Below are 21,316 nucleotides of genomic sequence, written 5' to 3' on the forward strand. Positions count from 1 at the left end.
AACATTTTCATTGAATATACACACCCGCATATTCTTTAAGTTAGAATAAGCATCTTTCCCTTTGACTCTGTAATATCAGTCAGTTATCTTGATCATTCTAGGAATGTTGTTTCCTGAAACCAATTTGATGATCCGAAATAATATGACTTTCCTTAATGAATGGTTTTATCCTTTTCAATAGAAGTTTTTCAAATAATTTGGATATTGTCGGCAATGAAGATATGGGCCGGTATGACGCTGCCTCATAGGGTGGCTTTCCTGATTTAGAAACTATAATTAATTCAGCCACATTCCACAGTTGTGGTATAAATTCTAGTCTGAATAAAGCATTTATTAGGTTGATAATCTTAATTAGTGATCTTCTTGGAAGCTTGTTTAACATTTTCCCGGTAATAAGATCAAAACCTGAATCCTTTTTTCGCTAAAATTTTTTTTTCTTCAATTACAGTGACAAATAGATTTATCATCCATTCCTGTCCAACGACTCAGGGTAATGATGTAATGCCATCCACTGTATAGAATTGAAACATCTTTTCGAGATGGTCTGCAAATCTTGTAACTTTCTCCTGATTATCCATGGCTTAGATAACATCGCGACGTTTTAAATTTTTGGTAGCTCCCCACAGCGAATGCTCAACACTAGCATTATTATCAAGTTCACGCACAAATTCACTCATGATATCATTTTTTAATTGTTTAATTTTATATCTCAGTTGGATTATTCAACTTAGTTTTATCTTGCTTAGCCTTGAAATAATGCCACTTCTTTCTCATTATTATTTATGATATTAATTCTAAATTTAAGTCTATTTAAGGTGTATTACCATTTGTTTTCTTCAGATTTCTGGGATATATTGCCACCCTCAGTGCTGAATATCCTTGATCAACTTCTCCACCAAAAAATACACTTTGTATCCGGTCTCCCAAGCTGATTTTTTCTTCTAATGTTATTCTAAATTTTATCCAGTCGGTTTTTATATTAACTAGACCGGAATTACCTGGCTTTCATGATGATGCATGATATATTCACTTAAAGTCAGCACAATTGGTGAATGGTCTGAGTTTAGTTTTAGATTTTCTTCAATTTGCATATAATTGCTTGAAATGTTTTTAATGACTTATCTTATCTGGGTCCGTTGGCGAATATGTGGGCTTACCAATTTGTATGAAGTGTTGAATGTTTTCTTTTACTATTACTGCACTTACTCCTACTTTACTGCGATTTCTGGATAATTTTTGTAGTGTGTTATATAGTATTATTGTAAATTTAAGAATGGATTGTTTGGTGAAATATATTTTCAATATCAGACATATATCTTATGTATATCAAGGATTGCTTGAAGCTCTTGCTCATTTTTGAGTAATATATTTGCATCTTATGTCATGATTTTAACTGTATTATTCATTTAAAGTTTTTTTTAATTTCTATTTTTCAATGAGTTTTTAATGATAATGGTAATATGGAAAAAAATTGCAGGATGTCACATCAGCTATTCTGTTTATTACTAAGAAATGATGTTAATACTTTTTTAATCGATTTTTGAAATGACAGGATTTTCTTTGGAACTGAATAACATTATTTACGCCACTCTTGAGCCTTTTGTTTTCATTCAGGATAATAGTGGTAGGCCCAAGATCTTCCAAGGTTTCCTTTAAATTCCTTATATTTTGATGCAATGATTTAATTAAATTATATTTATACAAAAGCTGTATCACTCTCATTTTAGCTAGGTTATCAGTACTACCTCGAAATATAGATGAAATATATAGATGAAATCAATGGACATGTTTTTTTTGGAATATATCACTGCCTAAGTTCGACTGTCGTATGCCGACTTGGTTTAATTTCTACATTCCGTTTTAATCTGCAGAATACATGAATATGTTATATTTATATCTGTTATTTTATCACCCATTTTAGTCCTTGCTATTGTAATTTTTAATAATAAATTATTGATGATAATTAACGGTTCATTAATTCTGTCGCCAATTTTACTCTAAACAAAATATATTTTTTATATTTTTATAGCTGTAAGTTAATCTACTACACAAAAATTAATTAACATATAGAATTATAAAAAAACCCTGTTTTTATAGCTTTGTCCGGTTATTTATTGGCTGATCGATTTTTGTGAGGAAGTAATAAATTAATTAATATATTAATATTTTAAAATAGTCTTCCAGTCAAGCGGAAACTTACTTAAATAATTTACTTTCCGGTCTTCCTACCAAGGAAGTCAGGCTTAAAACCCAAAACACAATATTCATCTATAGACAATTTCTTTGCAACAGATTCAGTAAAAAGTAATATTTAGGACTTTTAATATCAGTAATTATAATAATATGTAGGATGTTGGAGGAAGAAGAGAACAATGAAATATCATTATCATCATAACAAGGATAAATATTACATTTATAAAATATTTAATTATTAGGGATGATTACAATAATTAATTATCCTAAAAATATTGTGTTTATCTAATAAAATAGGATTAATGAGTTTTTAAAAATTTATTTAATTTAATATTTAGGTCGAGACTGATAATTTATGTGATAAAATAAACCAGAAATTACAGCAAACCGTCAATTTTTTGACACCAAACAAAGCAAATTATGTCAGTGTTGAGTTACGAATGCAATAAGTATATTATACTAACTGATGAACTAAAAAGGACCTTATCGTAAAAAAAATTCTATACCAATTACGAAATATCTAAGCGTTAAAAACCACCTTAGTCCGTGGGCTATATATTACATTCATAGTTTAAAAATATATCTATTCGATATATTCTACTATTGATACTTTTTGTAATGTTTAAAAAATATCCTTAATATATCTATAATAATATTAATCTGCAGAATTACTTTAGAAGAATAGATTTAGAACTTTAAGAATATAGAAAATATTAAAAATATTAGTCAACAAAAATATAGATATTTTTATCACAACAATGAAAGAATCAAAAGTAGGTGTATCGCAAGGTATATTTCTCAAATAGAAAATGTTACTATGACATTTGCTGATGACTACGATACTTGGATATTGGAGGCAATATCAAAGAAGAAACCAGAAAATTGCAACACGCAAGTAATAATATAAATAAGTGGACCAAGGCATAGAGAGTAAGAGTCAACGAGAGTAAATTGAAAAATATTATTATCCTATACCAGTACCTTGGGATGAATCTTGATACAAAACTTCACTGGAATGAGCATATAAAAAAAAACTCGAATTACAATACAGAAAATACGTTGTAATGTATTTATTTGGAAGAAGACCTAATTTGCTACTTTACAAGCAAATATTAAAACCTGAATAGAGTTGGGGAATTCAGTTATGGAGGTGTTTTACGTGAAGTCCTGAAAAGTATTGTGGATACATACACATACCACAGGAACAATTAATAACATCGATACCCTCGAATTCCTGTGCTTAATTATAGTCATAGAGAAAATTAGGAGATTCGCAACAAAACAAGGGGAAATATTGTACTCCCATTTGAGCACTGAAGTTGTGTAAGTTTTGGACTAAAGAGTAGTAAACCACGCGATCTTATGTAGTTTTGTAGTAAAGTGCACTAAATGGTAAATACATTGAAAAGTGCCACTAATTTTTACTTTATTAGGGACTAATAGCTAATAGGTTTTCCTAGATAAGTACCTAGTTTTAACCTATAAATTACTGAGTAGTAATTAACGACTAGTAATAATATATTAATACATTTTTCGAAAAAGTTCCAAATAATCGGCATTCCTAGTTTCTATGATCTTAAATTAAAAAAAAAAAAGAAAGAAGAGTTAAAAAGTTAAACAAATGCTAAAATCTTAATAAAGGAAAGAGTTAAAGAAAAAACATATCTGCAGAAATAATATATTTTTAAGAAACATTAAATAAATTATAATATTATAAAATGGTTTTTCAAAATTAGTCATCATATCAATGCATGAAATGCCGTTAATTAGCCCCACTGAATCAACTGTAATTCATTGACTAATGATATAAATGCAATCATATTTTGAGAGGTCATCGAATTGGATATTACTTTAAAAAATTTAAATTATTATTATTACAGTTACTTGAATTTTATATCATAACTATTTTTATCTTAAGAAGAGTTAAAAAGTTAAACAAATGCTAAAATCTTAAGAAAGGAAAGAGTTTAAGAAAAAACATATCTGCAGAAATAATATATTTTTAAGAAACTTTAAATAAATTATAATATTATAAAATGGTTTTTCAAAATTAGTCATCATACCAATGCATGAAATGCCGTTAATTAGCCCCACTGAATCAACTGTAACTCATTGACTAATGATCTAAATGCAATCATATTTTGAAAGGTCATCGAATTAGATATTACTTTAAAAAATCTAAATTATTATTATTACAGTTACTTGAATTTTATATCATAACTATTTTTATCTTAATTTCCGCTATTATTCAATGGTAGAGATTTATAACGTTTATGAATATTTGAACTGGTGAACTTGTTAATATTTAGTCCGTTACTGGAATTCATAAAGATACATTTCCTGGAAGACCATCTGTTAATCATAAACGCCTGCAGACAATGTGCAGCCAAAATATGTCGTCTGGCATATAGGATCGGATATATGATGTGTCATCCAATATTGTCTGGCCTAGTTTGTTTGGATTACGGACGGATTGGGTTTTTTATATGTTTCTTTTATGTTTAAATTATTCCACTAAAAATAACAATTATTTTATTTACAAAGTGTGTGTCAAACAATATCCAAATACTTGGATTGCTATTTGATCCCATAATATTGGTAGTATTGAAATATAGATTTCTAAATTCTCAGTTTCGAACATCTTTATCGTCACATCTCCATATTTTTTCACGCGGATTCCACATCGATTGTATTATTTGGAGGCAACCCATGAATTCACCCAATTTCTGGAAGTTCTTCTTCGTAACTCTTCAAAAGAAGGAAACTGGTCATGTTCCATTGACCTGCACATTGTAGCTTTGCTGAAGATTTTGATTAGTCAGGTATGCCAAACCTTGCCAGAGGCTTGGTTTACTGTTTTGGTAGGCATTTTATCGATATCTGTAATTCCATAGGTCTGGTTTGTTTCTCGCTATATCGAATTTTAAAAGAAATAAGCTTGATATGTTCACTAGAATTGCTTTCAATATGCAATCAAAAAATTGTATCGATTGATGCTAGTCGATGTCAGCAGTGGGTAAGAAAAGCATTTCCCCTTGTACTAAACAACATTTGTGACAGTGAAACTGAGACTTCACAAGTATTGTTAGACTTTCTTAACTTCTGCATTGTTTTGAAATTTAAATGGTGACGAAATCATGATTTGTAATTCCAGGCATCCTTATACTTATCTGGGTCGTATTTTCCTTGAGTATATAATTTTCCTTATATATCATAGATTTCTACAGGTCTGTTCAGAATAATTAAGTAAATTAAATTATGAAGAGTGATTTTTAACTTAATTCATTCAGCTGCTAATTTATAGATATGGACACCACTTATTTTCTTTTCGTTATTTACCCAAACTAGAAAGTAATCTAATTTGATTTATTTTAAATTGTATATCAATGGTATATTTTAGGCATTTTTCTGTTTACCTAGAATTCATCTGCTTACCACATTTTTGTTATTATCTCAATATGTATTTCATTACATTATAGATTCCTTTAAATTGTATATTAATGGTAGTCTATTTTCTGACTTTATCTGTTTAGGTCTGGGTACCAATTTCTTCTTTTTTGTTATATAGTTTTAAGGTCTCCATTTTACCAACAACGGTTTATCTAGACTGGACCTTCTGTTTAACGTGGACTCCGAGAACCATAGTCCTCCGCATTAAGCCTGCCGACTGGCGATTGGCCAACTTAGATGTCATCCCGAAAGACATCCGGTCTTATCCAACCTGGTTACAGGTATTACTGGGATCATTTTCCTTGTCGGATTTTGCGCTCTTATCTAGGACAATCACAAATATTAAACAATATCACAAAAATAGCCAGGATTCGAACCCGCGACTATCACAGCAGTAGGTGGACCGTCCTGTCGCCTTTAGCACTGCGGCAACAAAGCCGGCAATTTCTTATTATTTACTCAAATTACGTTTCATTGCTATTCTGCTATCTTTTAAATTGTAAGTTTTATTGTATATCAAACATTTTAAAGGATATTCAATTTATATCTAAGCAAGCAATATTTGATATATATCCTGAATGATGTTTATTTGGTGTTCATATATCAGAAATATCAAGTGATTTATATTTGAATAGATGACAATTTAATCAAATTGAGCTTATCTGCAATTTGTTGTTTTATTTTAATGTTAACGGGTTTAAATTTCCTATAGATAAATCTAAGAATTAACGGAACAAAAATTCTATTAATAAGTGGATAACAAGAGCATCGAATTAGAACTTCGTTTAAACATTAGGTTTAAACAAAAAGGTAATCTCTAATATATCACCTTTTTATATTTATCTAGAAAAATATTGAAATAACAATATTAACATAACAATTTAAAGTATCGTATTAACCAAATTAATGCAATTAATGTTAAAAAAATATTCCGTTGACTGAATAAAAAATGAGTATCGTAGCGGAATTTCTAAAAATACCCGAAACCTTGAAAAACCATAAAATTCAAATTCAACATGATCCGCATTATTCGCAATACGAAAATTCCGATAAAAATTCGAGGATGCTTGCGTGTAGTGAAAGATCAAATAATGCGCGCTGAAAAAAGATGATAAATATTTCCAACAATCGGGGATATCGCTCTCGAAACATCAAACAGTGCGCCAAATTCAGAGTATGAATAACTTGAAAGTTGCAGTATGTACTGGAAATGTTTACTTTTGGTTATAACAAAGATTTTAATTTTTTGTGAGAAAAAAAGCTCTAATTTGTTTGGTATTGTTATGAATGTTGTAAAAAAATTAAACAGTTCCATTATTATTTTGCGTTTCAGTTTATATATTTCTGTACATCACGTACCATTCATCCTCTTGAAATCACCTCATCATCCGCTTTCTTAAAATTATTAACACACCATATGTAGGGCAAAATTTAAATTGAAAGAGGAGCGTAAAATAAAAATTGTAATATGCTAAACAAAAAAAAATATCAAAAATAAATGATAAGGCACAGTGGCCAAATTCATTTTTTGCAAAAAATATACAAGTAACATAATAAATATTAGTGAATATTAGGTCCATTAATTCATTTAATGGAAAATAACTAAATATAGACTACCATTTTGTTGGGTCAAAAGTAAAAAACTATTTAAAAATAAACATTTTATTAGCGTAATATTACAGTCATATATTTTTAGATAATACAATAACATTTTTATTTTATTCGTTTTGATAACCTTTGCAAAATCGATGCTTAATACGGAACTGTGACTCAAATATGGGATATAAATGTAAACTTAAATATCTCCTAAGAAAATAATATTCATATAATGTTTATCTAATAAGATATCAAATAACTTAATTCTACGAAATTAATTATATTACTTGTAAAAATCACATATTGAAGTGTTAAATTCTGATCCTGCACAGTCATTATGTGCCCAGAGCCCACACATCAAGCGTTTAACCCAGAGTTTTATTCTTGTGTTTTTGTGAAAAAAAAGTTATTCCTCTTCAGCTTTTTTTTTGTTTTCTTATTTCTAGACTTTTTTTCTATTGTTTGCCTTTCCTGTTTTTAATTTTATTTTTATTCTCAATTTTGTTCTTGTTTTTTTATTAAGGTCAAAAGCCACAGCAGTTATTTTACCCATATTTGACTTTTGTATGATTTTGGTATAGGACTTATATCATAAGGAGCTACTAGGCTACTACGATTAATTCTGAAAGACGATGGTTTGCCACCTTGTGTAGGTTCTCGTCTAGCTCCAAATGTAGACGCTTATGTTTTGTAAGTTACAATTGAAAGTTGAAGGTCCAAAGGGAGCAGCATTTTCTGTTTCAGATCCAGATCTTGAAGCTGATGTTTCAGTGGAAATCAAATCGTTACTATTAAACATTGAAGGCAAAATTGAAAAGGGCGATCTGCGATTGGTATCTGACGATAATTTTGTTGGAGTAATATCTGTGCAACCATCTTTGATAGCTGTTTGTTTCGAAGCGTCTATTTGCCGCAATTTCACTAGTTTGAATTTCTATATAAGCTTTTCCGAATATTTCCACAATGTCAAAAGGTCTCAGTGCTCTGTTGTAATTTCTGACCCAGATGCGTATATCTTCACTATAGTAAACTTTTAATAATCCCATAAATGTTTTGTCTAAAGGCTGCAACTTATGTATGGCGTCAAAAACATTATATCAACATTATTTTCTCTAGTCAGGTTTATTACATTAGTGTTCGTGATGTGGCTAAAGTGTCCATCTAATATTAGTAGAACTGTTGATTCTAGTATTGAGTGTGTATATTTTATAATAAGTATATTATATAATATATTATATAGTATAATTAAGTGTTTGAAGCAATCTGTAAAAATATTCATTTTAATCCAGCCAGACAGATATGTAACTCCTTTAGCGCCAAGAGACACCCTCTCTCATCAGTTGGGATCTCTTATATTTTTTCTTGGGAAAATTATAAACGGAGGTACAAAATGACCAGTTGCATTGAAGTATGGCATGGAGTTGGGCTATTTGCCTCTTTCCTCGGTGTCAAATTACTTCTGGAATACTACTTTGTACAACTGTTAGACCGGATTCATCAAGGTTGCTAGGATTTAGTAGGCTTTGTAGGCTTTCTGACTTTCAGAAATAGCCTTAACCATGTTTTAACTATTATATCAGATTCACAGAATTGACTTTGCAAGTTGTTATTACTACCATTCTCATCAGCCCTTGTCAATCCATAACATTTTCCATCGTCAAGTATAACGTCAAAGCATGTTCCATTAAATCATTTTCCAACTATATATCTAACACTGTTTCCCTGCCTAATGTTGTGGCAGCCGCTTCTTCTGGAGTAAGCTCAACTTTCCAGATTAAGCGTCGCAAAGTCGTTCTTGGTAATTGGAAACTTTTCGCTGCTTTTAGGGTACCCATAATTCCCTCTTCTGGGGAACCATTTGTATGGCTTTAACCATTTATTCTACATCCCAATTTTTCCTTGATTCTTTTGATTTTGTTGGTGGCGTTCTGAAAAAGTAAAATAAACCAACACTACAAACAGATGTCTAGCCTAAGTACTAGTACTTGAATATGGGCTAGCCAACATTTAGGACCATAGTGATAAGCCATGTTCGCAATTCTTCATCGACATAAACTTGACCTGGTACTTTACAAGAATTACATTACAAACAGTTAATCAATTGGAAAACATAAAAGTAAACTAACATCCTATAAATAAAATATATTGTTACACTTTTTTACAAAATTTAGATACGTATAATAGTATTTTTTATTAACCCAAATTAGGGCTGGGTTAATAAAAAATACTATTATACGTATCTAAATTTTTAAACAGCGGCGAAACAATGTTTTATTATACCGTTAGCTCGTGCTGAACTGATGAGGTAGAGTTATTGCGACGTTAGGGCGGAGCATTCGGGGCGAATTTCGTAAAAAAATTGAAATTGCGCATGACTTCTTTTCATCTTTTGACATCTTTTCTCTTGGGACTGAATATATCTTCTGGTGTAGAATATAGAATTGTAGATGTTTGAAATATCTTCAGGAATCTATAGATAGAATACTAAATAAGGTGTATACACATAAGAGTTACAATAATCTTCAAACGAATTGAATTTGAATATTATTCGTATTTTCAATATTTCCTTATCATAACTTTGTTTATTTTTACTGTTAGACCATAACTTTGGTACCAGCTGGTTCATACTCTTTTAAAAACGCTTAGACGGTACATATTATTTTAGTAGAAAACATTGCTTTTTAGGAAAAGAACACTGCACGTGCCGTCGAAAAATGATTCACAAGATGGTTTATTTTAGCATGCCATTGTGAAAAGTATGGTTATAAACAAAAGAATACGTATCATATTTTCGCTATCTTCTTCGTTAATACAGACCAATAACGTGTCTTCATCAGATGTTCTTCAGACTGTTTCTTTTATCGCTTGCCTTTTTATTTCTGTTGTTTCTTGCTATTTTGTTTTATTTTTATGACAATGGAATAGATCTAGTTAGGCTTGCCTTATCTGCGGACTAGACGGTGATGAGACGTCATTTATCAAAGATGTTATGTTTGCATCGGTTGAATAAAGAACAAGTTAGTTAACGAAAATGTTTGAAGTGGAAATATTTCCGTTTCCTCAAATCAGTTTACTGTTGTATCAATTTTATAAGCTTTTGCATAACGTTTTCGAAATATTTCTCTAATTTGGTAGTGAGAAATACCTCGTAGTGGATGATTTGTCAAATAATTCTGAATTATATATATATATATATATATATATATATATATATATATATGTATATATATATAAATATATATAATATATTTAAAATTCATAGGCTGCATTCATAGGATAATAAAATTCAAAGGCTGCATATGATCAGTTGAATAAAGGGGGAAGCAGATTATATATACACCATTGTACCAGATGTAGCCTGACGGATGGCGCTCACCATTGGCGCATGGAGAAGATCCATCGAGTAGTTCAGCATTCATGTTGTTTTAATATATTATTTCTGTTCTGGACGGCTATGTAAGCCAAAAGAAATAATCAATCACTAAGTTTTAAATCTAATGTTTTCAATTTATTTTACACACTTTATTTCTGTTAACTATATATTACATTAACATTATTTTAAATATCCTTTGATATGACCTTGTCTATTTTGTTAATATTTTCATATATCTGTGATATCAGAAATGTCAACGTATGGCCATTTTTCATTCTTATCTTTACTATAATCTTCAAACAAATTCTATTTTCATATCAAATTATAACAAAATTATATTATATATGTAATAATATTTTTCTGATTTTGATTCATACTGCAAATTGTCCTTATTAATTAGTAAATAATTATATAAACTAATTGAAAAACATTGTAAACATAGATTAAACTAAAAATACTATAAAATCTAAACTCTTAACTTTTGTTAATCTTTTCAAATATCTACAATATCAGAAGTAAGAAATAATTACGTACACTAACTGAAGAATAATGTAAACATAACATTAACCTAAAAAAGTGGTAATGATGGTAAACAATATAGCGTGGCCACTGCCATCCAAATGTTGGCAGAAGCACGGAAATTTTTGGGCGTGTACCATACGCAGAGTATGCTCTTATAATCCATTTCTATGGTTCGTACAGATGCAACAGATTTTTTATCGCTTCAAAATCCCACCGCTTTCTCTTTGGCATCTGAAGAATGAAGAAAAACATTAAATAAATATAGAAGATTTACAGAAAATAAACTTAAAAGTAAAGTTAAGTTATTGAAACATCGTCCCAGGGTTGATGTTATGTTATTAGATTTTTCCTATTTGTTTTAATAAATATCTGGACAACAAAAAACATATGTCCCAACCTGGTTTTTTCCTATCGTTTTAAATACTTTGTTTTTTATTATTTAATTAATACATTGTTACTAGTCGTTTCCGTTTAACCTACAATTTGTCTTTATGCTAACTTAAATCTAGGTATATAACTAGGAGGACCCATCGGCCCTAACTCAGTCCCTGATGAAATAATGTTTATACATGTCACTGCTGAATTTTTTAATATATGCACTTCACTACACAACACTACACAAGATCAGATGGTTTGATTCTTTTGAGTCTGTGTCCTGTTCTGGTGGTATCCAAAAGTTGCAATATTTCAATATTCGTATGAGAATGGAGTCTTTCCTCATGCCCCTTTGCAATTCTCTTGATTTCTTGACTGACTGGGTATCTGAAGGTCTCGATGTAGGTAATCAGTCCTATAGTATTTGGGTGCGCCCACAATACCTTTCAGAACTTTGTTCTGAAAAATTTGTATTTTATTTGTGTTACTCTTTGCAGAAAATAATATGTAATAATATTTTGACAATATTGTTGTTTCAGTAAGTCAAGCATAGAAATATTTAATGAAATCCGAGAATACACTCACTGGACAGTTTTTTCTTTTTTAAATAACTTGTAGGAGCCAAGTTTCACCACCACTTTCTTGACTGGCGTAACTAACTTTTGTCTTTGGGCATGAAAACTGGATAGTGCTGGATAAAGCTGCTTACAAACATAATAATTAAACAAAACTAATTTTATGCGTGCGAAATCATGAATTTGTAATTATCATAACAGATATTCTTAATATCAGATATTAATGAAATTTGATAGTACTGACAGTTAGTATTAAAATTTTACATTTACAATACTTATAAACAATTATACCAATAGATATTTATAAACAATAGTACGGACATGTAATAGTACTTATAAGCAATAATATTGAAGGTTAATAGTACAGATAAATAATGACATTGATAATATTAATGTTAGACAATAACAATGGAGTTAAATAACGATCACAGACAATACCGATAACTGACAGTAACAATATACTAAGATGAAATACGGCATGTGAACAAGCGTACAAGTTTTCGCAACGTCTGTGTAACCTGTAGCTTATTATTCTGTCACCAATAGCAAATTACACGATTGAGCAGCACATCCAAATAATAAAGCTTTATTATCAAAATGAGTGCTCATTAGGACCTCATTTTTGACCCAGAAATCATCTTTAACGACAAGGCGTATTTTTAGATGAAGTGTTTCCGTGAGAAACAACAACGGATATTTAAACGGGTTAATATTCCATATATTATGGCATAGACAATGTATTTCAATTAAAAAAAATTAATTTCATTAGAGGTTCATACACAGCTTGTTTCAAATTCGACTCACAAATAATAGAAAACCCTGTTATTATCCAATCTGATTAAAATAAGAGACGCACCGTAAATAAAATAGACTAAATTTAGGAATAATTACTGTCCATCTAGCGATATAGGTTCGATGTACTAAGAAAAATATAAGAGCATTAAAATTAATTGTAATAATAATAAGCGAAGCATATTGTGAAGCATTAGGAGGGGGAGCGTGTACATTTGTTACCTAAATATATGTTATTATTCAAAAAAATTTGACTATAACTAAAAACATATGTAATATGAGTTTTCAAATGATACAATAAGATAGATTAATGAATTATGAAAACCATATTTATTAAAAGCAATGAGACAAGCCAAAGAATTGGAGCAAAAATTGCAGATAAGAACTTGATCTTAAATGGGAAGGAATGGAAATTTAAAGAACTATGAGTGAAGAAAAATATAAAATAACAACGAAGAAAAGAAACAAGAATAACGCAAAGAAATAAGAGAGCAAATTCAAATTAATCAATTAAATAAGGAACAAGGAACAAGCTATGAAAGGAAAATAAAATGTGCCAACAAATCTATATAAATAAAAAATATTTTTGAATGATATTGACTTAACTGGGTGATTTGACAAATTTTACAACCAAATTAGAACACAAGACGCTACTGCCCCCGTTGGGGATCGAATCCGCGACCTTCGCGTGTGAGCTTAACGTTTTAACTGTTGCACCATAGAAACAGTTGTCAGCAATATTTCTACAACGTTTCATATGATATAGTTTTTGCTTAAAAAGCAGACTGAATGGCTTTTACACTGAAATACTTCCGATTTTTCCTCAAATCAGTTCAGCAATAACATTATAAACAAAAATCTTATTATTTTAGATAAAAAAATATATCACGACTTTGTACGTGCCTTTGAAATTTGAGTGCTTCCTTCGATTTCCCCCCTTCCTTTCAACATATCTTAATTTGGATTTGGATCCAATGGGACCACCTCGGAAGTGCACATTTTCGAATAAAAAAAGAATTTTGAAAATCAGTCCATAATTGACGGAGAAATCGGCGAATATACATAAAAAATATATATACAGCCAGAAATAGAACCTCCTCCTTATTTGAAGTCGGTTAAAAGTTAATCGCCGATATTTCAACAATTTCAGAATCACTGCAAAGTTATATATAGTATAGTATTATTTATTCGTATAGTATTCGTTATTGTAAAACAAGGCTTGTACGAAAAATATAAAAAAGTTCACGGAAAAGTCTTTCTTATTTAAATCTCATAATATCAAGAGAGCAACACAGAAAATAGTTGACAAAACATTAACCGACTGATGTTTTTTTGAAATTAGCTTATGAGTATAAAGGGACTTAATTTAACCGTTTGGCAAATTCAACAATTCTATTGAATAAACAAGTTAACATAAATTAATACATAAATGAACCGAAAAAAAGTTCTGGGATTGAATTTGCACACAATAGATCTATCACTAAAACACCATCAATAATGAAAGTGCTACAGAATTGTTAAATAGTAATTTGGGATGAATGTATGCTAATCCTCAATCCTCTGGCAGGTACGCGGATTCTATTGGGAGGAGATTTTCACCAAACGCTATCAATCATTCCCAGATCAATAGCAGCTGATGAAATGAATGATTGCTTGAAGAGATCCAGTTTCAGATCCAGTTATATGTGAAAAATTTCAAGTTAATAACGAATATGCGAGTGGGGCTACAAAATGATTAATAGGCAGTTAATTTATAAATCACAAGGTTAATCTGTATATTAAAATACTTGCAAACTATCTTCAGAACTAACACTCACTAACCTTTTTTTAAAAGGCATTTAATTAAATCTAATTTAAAACAAAGCTTAAATAAGTGAATCACTGAACATTATAACAAAAGTATCATAAGTAAGCTTATTTTCAGAACTACAACATCAGAACATCAAATATAAGTATATATGATTTTTATTTACTTTTATGTTATAATCATAAACATGAAATTTTAAATCAAGTAATACACATTTGTATATTAATTAAAACAATAAATAATACAATTAGGCACTTTATTTTCTACAATATAGAAATTATATTAAAATAATGTGTTATAATCGTCAATAATGAACTATTGACTGCTCAAAATTTAAGTATATAAACGAAATAACTAAAATAATTGATAACAGGTTCAAATAATAAATTTGTCATATAACTACATATTGTATTGCGTTAATCTAATTATCTAATATTTCATTCTTTTTCTATTTGTCCCATGTGTTCCATTTAGGTTCTCATTTAGGTGCATGGCTTTTTACTTATTTGTTCCATTAGTCAATCTTTAGTAGCTGTCATATTTTTTTCTATCAGTAAATTTATTTAATTCAAACCATTATGTTATATAATATGGAATCTCACCATTAGCCATCTTTAATTTGTCAACTGCTTTCTATTTTGCCTTGTGCCTCACATGAGAACTAAAAACCAACAAACAAATGTGAAATTAAAACATTAATTTTAACTCTTGATGCACAAATTAATGTATTTATTGCTAATGAAACCTGAAGTGGATTAAAAGTTAATACCAATAAAATGTACAGAAAAATCTGAATAAATGTTACAATTACTTTTAATACAATGATCTGATATGTCTCCAGAATCTTATCAGTTACTATCAGTTCATTACTACTATTCACCATATATGAAGTCGATTGAAATTCTTAAAATTAAAAATGTAGTGATTGATGTTTATATTATGAATGTGAAAAAGCTGCTTGCGAAAACTTAAATACCTTGTAAAGAGAGCACAGACGATTCTTGTTATTCTGGAACTTGTTATTTGTTAATTTATAATAGGATGAAATTTTCCTATATGTCGTGTTTTTCTATCACAGCTAAATGTACTTTCCGGTAGAAGGGACACTTTAATTTCTTGCCCCTACAAATAATGTAAAATGTAACTTTATATGTGCATACGTTTCTTAATCGTTAAATCGTAACTACCATAACTCTTTAATAGGTCCAACAATACGGAAATAACCACAACTAATAAAAAATCTTAAACACTGCTTAAAATTAAATAAAATCCTTATTCACTCACTTTCCGTGTTAATATCGTTTCAAATACAAGACTTTTTTAACAGCAAGCCAGCATTTTGCGGTACAGTGCTGCCAAATTTATGCCACAACGTAAAACTACACTACATTGAAGTCGATTTACGTACAACAGAAACTGCGAACAATCTGACAGCGGACAGAAGATCGACCAGGTCCAATAAAAAAGAGTAAAATATTGGTTTATATGTTACGAGGGTGGTTCAAATATGATCGAGACAATCACTCTGACACGTTTATTTACTATTGAAAAAATTTACAGTTTTTCTAGGTATTTCCCCTCACTAGTTACGCATTTTATCCATCTTTCCGGAAGTTTTTTGATGCCGGTATGCATGTAAGATGCGCATAAACTCCTCTACCTCGTCGTCGGTGTTGAATATTTGACCTGCGAGGGCTTCTTTCATTGGTCCAAACATGTGGTAGTCGCAGGGTGATAAATCCGAACTGTACGCGGGGGGTGTTCCAGTACCTCCAATCCTAATTCCGATATTGTACCGAGCGTGAGACGCGCGATATGAGGGCGCGTGTTATCCTGGAGAAGAATTGCACTTTGTGCTGGAATGCTCCTCCGTCTCGAGCGATAAGCGGGTTTCACGTGTGTTTTCAGAAGGTTAGAGTAGCATGCAGCATTAATGGTACGTTGGGTGCGCAGGAAATCGACGTACAGTACGCCCCGCCGGTCCCGTAACACCGTACACATAACCTTACCCGTGGACCTGGTTGTCTTCGCTTTGACTGGCGCCTGTTCCTCCTTCTTCCTTCACTCTTTAGACGACATCTTGCTTTCAGAAGTGTAATATTATACACATGTCTCGCCTGTAGTGAAGATTCGCGTTAAAAAATCGCCCCCCTCTGCTTCGTATCGCATCAGCAAGCGGTGACAAACTTTCAACCGCGTAAATTTTTGTCCGAAGTTCAAGAGTTGTAGGAACCCATCGCGGCGGTATTTTGCGATATTTAAGATATTCGTGGATGATAGACTCTACACTACCAATACTGATGCCGAGTTCAGCCGAAATGTCTCGAACATTCATCCTACGGTCCTCCAAAATGACTTGTTCTACGCGACGAATGTTATCTGGTGTGATGCTGATTCGCGGTCGACGATCATGCGGCTCATTCTCGACGGTTTCGCGGCCATCCTTGAATGCTTTGAGACATTTAAACACGGCAGCCCTACACAGGCACTCACTACCGAACTCATTTCGCAAACGCAGAAAAATTTCCGTCTTTTTAACGCCTTCCTACACTAAAAAACTAATGACAATGCGTTGTGCTACGGCGGTCGGCACTCGACGTTCACTCATGGTCGTAGCACGCGCGTTACACTGTTCGTAAGGGACCCAGCTGTCACATATTTAAGCCACGACCTTCAAAAAATACATGCGCGCCATCTACAGCGTTTGTCTCCATCATATTTGAAGCACCCTCGTATATGTCAGATCAGATCTGACGACTATTTCTGGTTGCTTGATTTGGTCGTATTTCGTTTTATTGGAATTTACGTATTTGTAGGGCATATTACACAAAACTAAAAAATTCGTCCTCCGTATAATCTTTAACCGTGCCAAATTTCAAGCCTGTCGGTGCTTCCAGTTTCCTCAAAAAGGGAGGCAACATTTTCGCTAAGCCGATTAATATATAAAGATTTTAACTGAATTTTAGTATTTTAAACCGTTTAATTACTTGAGCGCTTTTACCACAATGTGTGGTTCGCGTGGTTGGGCGATGTGGTTACATCACCACAAAATGAACGACGCATCCACGAATGAGCGTCACGCTAAAATTAATGTTGGTTAAATATAGGATCAGTTCTAAATTTGTTGTAATTCAATAATAATAAATGTATTATATCAACCTGAAAATAGCGTGATTCGCCTTTTGCACAGGATAATTGAGAACTATTTTAGAGGCAATTTAACATAATAATGGCCGGCTAATACGATAATATACTACGGCCTAGAAAACGATATTATTTTCTTGTTGTGTTTTATTGACGTTCGTGTTCGTAATTTACCACTCTCGATTTATAAAATAAGAAATAGTTGTTGAATTACTTTATATCTTATGATCATACTTGATATGTTTTTTAGCCTGTATGCTCGCAATAGGTTAGATCACTAATAGAGTCACACTAATATTGATTTATAATAATAACATATTATAGAGAGATTTTTAAACTACAATTATTTTAAGACGGCTTGTTTGACGCATTGGTAAAGGCGACAGGACGGTTCTCCTACTGTTGCGACAGTCGCGGGTTCGAATCTTGCTGGTGCATGGGCATGCAAGATAATCCGACAAGGCAAATGATCCCAGTCACGCCGGTAACCAGGCTAGGTAAGACCGGATGCATTTTGGGTTGGTCAATCGCCGGTCGGTAGGTCTAATGCCGAGGACCGTAGTAGGAGCCAACGTTATACTGTAGGTCCAGTCCAGATAAACCGTCGTTGGTAAAAAGGAGACTTTAAAAATATTAAAAAAAACCATTATTTTAAAATTAAAAATGGGATTACTAAGATTTTACACGGAAATAAAAGCATGCAATTTCAAAATGTCATGTTAAGAGAAACACCAATCAGAAGCTCTACGAAACATTGACATCACTGATCATTTCGTATTCCAACATTTGAACTTTTTAACGCCCTTTGATTCTTTGGTTAATCTATCTTATATTTCGCGGTTAAAAAATTGGTTTTTGTGATACCTAAATTTGTCCAGAATCGATCGATTTGTATAGTGACTGTCTTATATGACTGTAACTGAAATAATAATTTCAAAAAGAATTCTAGACTAAAATTTTATAGAATTGAAGTGAGTGAGTATTCCTGGCACATTAATTATGTAATGTGGTAAGCAGGAAACAGTACATACAGTTATATACGTGCAGTACACTATAATACGTGGCAAAAATAAGTGCAGTTAATAACTCTAAAGTGCACCTAATAATAGCACAATCTAAGTACTTGCTAACTGTGAGTATAGTATTATTGAAGTCAAATGCCCTGTGTTTGATAAGATAAATCAAAATTGTACCGACGACAAGCCTACTGAAAAATTTTATGATGATAATTTGAAGATACAGATGCAAATATATTTCACAGGGCTACCAGAATATTCATTTTACATAGTTGATTAACTATAACAAAAAAAAACACAACAAATTGTAATATTCAAGTTTATTTTAATAACAGTCTTACAAAAACTTATAATGCAATTGCAATACTTCATCAATTACTTTATAATAACTGTATTCAGACTTACTTTAACATATTAAGTTTTTCCATAAATTCTTAAACTGGATCTCCGCTTAGTTTCTTTTACTTTATTTGACTTCAATTCATTTGGATTCATACATTGCCTGTCCGTAAGTATTGTTCGAAATTTTTGAAACTTCTGTTTGTCATGTGTGTGTTACAACCAGGCTGTAAAAAACATTATTCACACTGTTCACAGCTTATAAAATCGCATTGTTCAATGAAGTAAATACAGAGTATAGAAGTAGTGAAGTATAGAGAAATTTCAAGAAAACTGCAACAGGCAAGTAATAGAGAATAAAAGTTATCAAGAGTAAATAAATGCGTATTCAATTCGTCTACAACCACACTATGTTATTCATATACATATAAATATTAAATCGACATTATTATCCTATTTGGCCAATCAAAAAGAAAGGAAAAGAAGAATTAAAATTAAAAAAATATATTGGTTATTTGGAAGAAAATTTAAAATATAAGTTGCCGCTGTATTAGCGAATACTAAAACCTATATGGATCTATGGAATTCAATTATGAAGATGTTCTACGAGAAGTAATATTAACATAAAACAAATATTTCGGAATAGTCATGAAAACTATTGTGGATGTATCCAGATATTATAGAAATAATTACTTACACTGAAACCTTCGGATTCCAACTATTATAGAGGCAATTAAAAGATTCTCAACAAGACATGAGGAAAAACTCCATTCCCACGTTAACACCGAAGTGTTACAACTCTAGAACACATACTCAAAAGAACCAAACCTAAAACATAAAGTGTACTAAATGGCAAAATCACTGAAAAGGGCTACTAACTTTTATTTTATTTTATTAGAGACTAAGCAAGGGTCAATAAGTCTTAGTCGTTTAGTAAGGAAACGACTAAGACGACTGAGTTAGGAACGACTAGTAATAGAATGTTAATAAAAAACGAAAGCTCCTAATCGTAAGTTGAGTAATCGAAAACATGAGCAAATTTATATAGATATATTATCTTCCCTTAAATTAAGTTAAAAGGTTTTCAATATATTTCTCTGTATATTTGAAAGTCATCATTTTTAGTGAAGATCATAGAGTAAATATAAATGTATAGGTGTTCTTTATCTACACATGATAACGCATTCTCGATCGAAGTGTTGTATACATAGATGTACAGAAACCAAATAAATTAGACATCGTTTTCCTATGACACATATGGCCAAAGATGAATTCATCCTGTTAAAGGACCCACAGTATATGGATTTCACATACTTACTTAAATCTAAATTTACAATTCCTTCACAAACGGATCTTGTGTTAACTATCACTACATAGTATAAAACAAAGTCGCCTTTTCTGTCCCTATATCCCTATGTGCGCTTAAATCTTTAAAACTACGCAACGGATTTTGATGCGGTTTTTTTCAATAGATAGAGTGATTCAAGAGGAAGGTTTATATGTATAATACATGCATAATATACTAAGGCAACATTGCTAATTTTAGAGGTTTCTAACGTGATGTCGTAAATTAACCTATTTTTTAGGCTTATTTAGCAATTAGCAAAAACGCTGTCTAACCCTACGAGTTAGATCAAATTAATGTACTACAGTATTGTACACCATAAAAAGGTCTACAAAAAGTCCGCGATGGTATATGTTTATCTTTTAGGGATAACCCACATTAACCATTTTTATTGTTTACTTTTTACGTGAGAAAATGGCTTATTTACGAAGCTATTTTAAGCAATACGGCATTAATCCTTATCGAATTAAGTACCTTAAATACAGTGTGCAATTAATATAGATCAATATGGTTCCTTACAGCATGTAAATTAAACAAATATTTTCGGAGATATTACAAATTTAAAATTTGCGTTTAAAAATGTGTAATGTAATAAAAATTGTATGAATTTAGATATTCCAAAGATAGCAGGAAATCTTCATAGTAAGTATAGGGGAAGAAGAATTGTTTTACTCCAAATTTAATGCGTGCAGGCCAAGGGCAGTAATGAATGAACCAAAAATACTGGATCGATTTTAATCATGTTTTCATTGAGTGACATAGGCATATATATTTTATGCCCGTGCAAAG

At 31.1% G+C, this 21,316-nt stretch overlaps 1 protein-coding gene and 1 long non-coding RNA gene across 2 annotated transcripts in view; one reads left to right on the forward strand and one right to left on the reverse strand.

The window, feature by feature from the left end:
• The window catches only part of Chsy (Chondroitin sulfate synthase), a 157,069-nt gene that overhangs the window by 116,115 nt on the left and 19,638 nt on the right, over positions 1–21,316 (forward strand). The gene's annotated exons all lie outside the window — the stretch shown is intronic.
• LOC143194818 (uncharacterized) lies at positions 19,149–20,686 on the reverse strand. Its single transcript, XR_013005391.1, has 2 exons — positions 19,880–20,686; positions 19,149–19,409 (listed from the first exon to the last, which is right to left on the reverse strand). It is a non-coding gene; the product is annotated as an uncharacterized LOC143194818 (long non-coding RNA).

The sequence above is a fragment of the Rhynchophorus ferrugineus genome, unplaced genomic scaffold (assembly GCF_030347505.1).
Source record: "Rhynchophorus ferrugineus isolate W39M unplaced genomic scaffold, kcgeb_rfMv2 rfM4, whole genome shotgun sequence".
Taxonomy (NCBI): Eukaryota; Metazoa; Arthropoda; class Insecta; order Coleoptera; family Curculionidae; genus Rhynchophorus; species Rhynchophorus ferrugineus.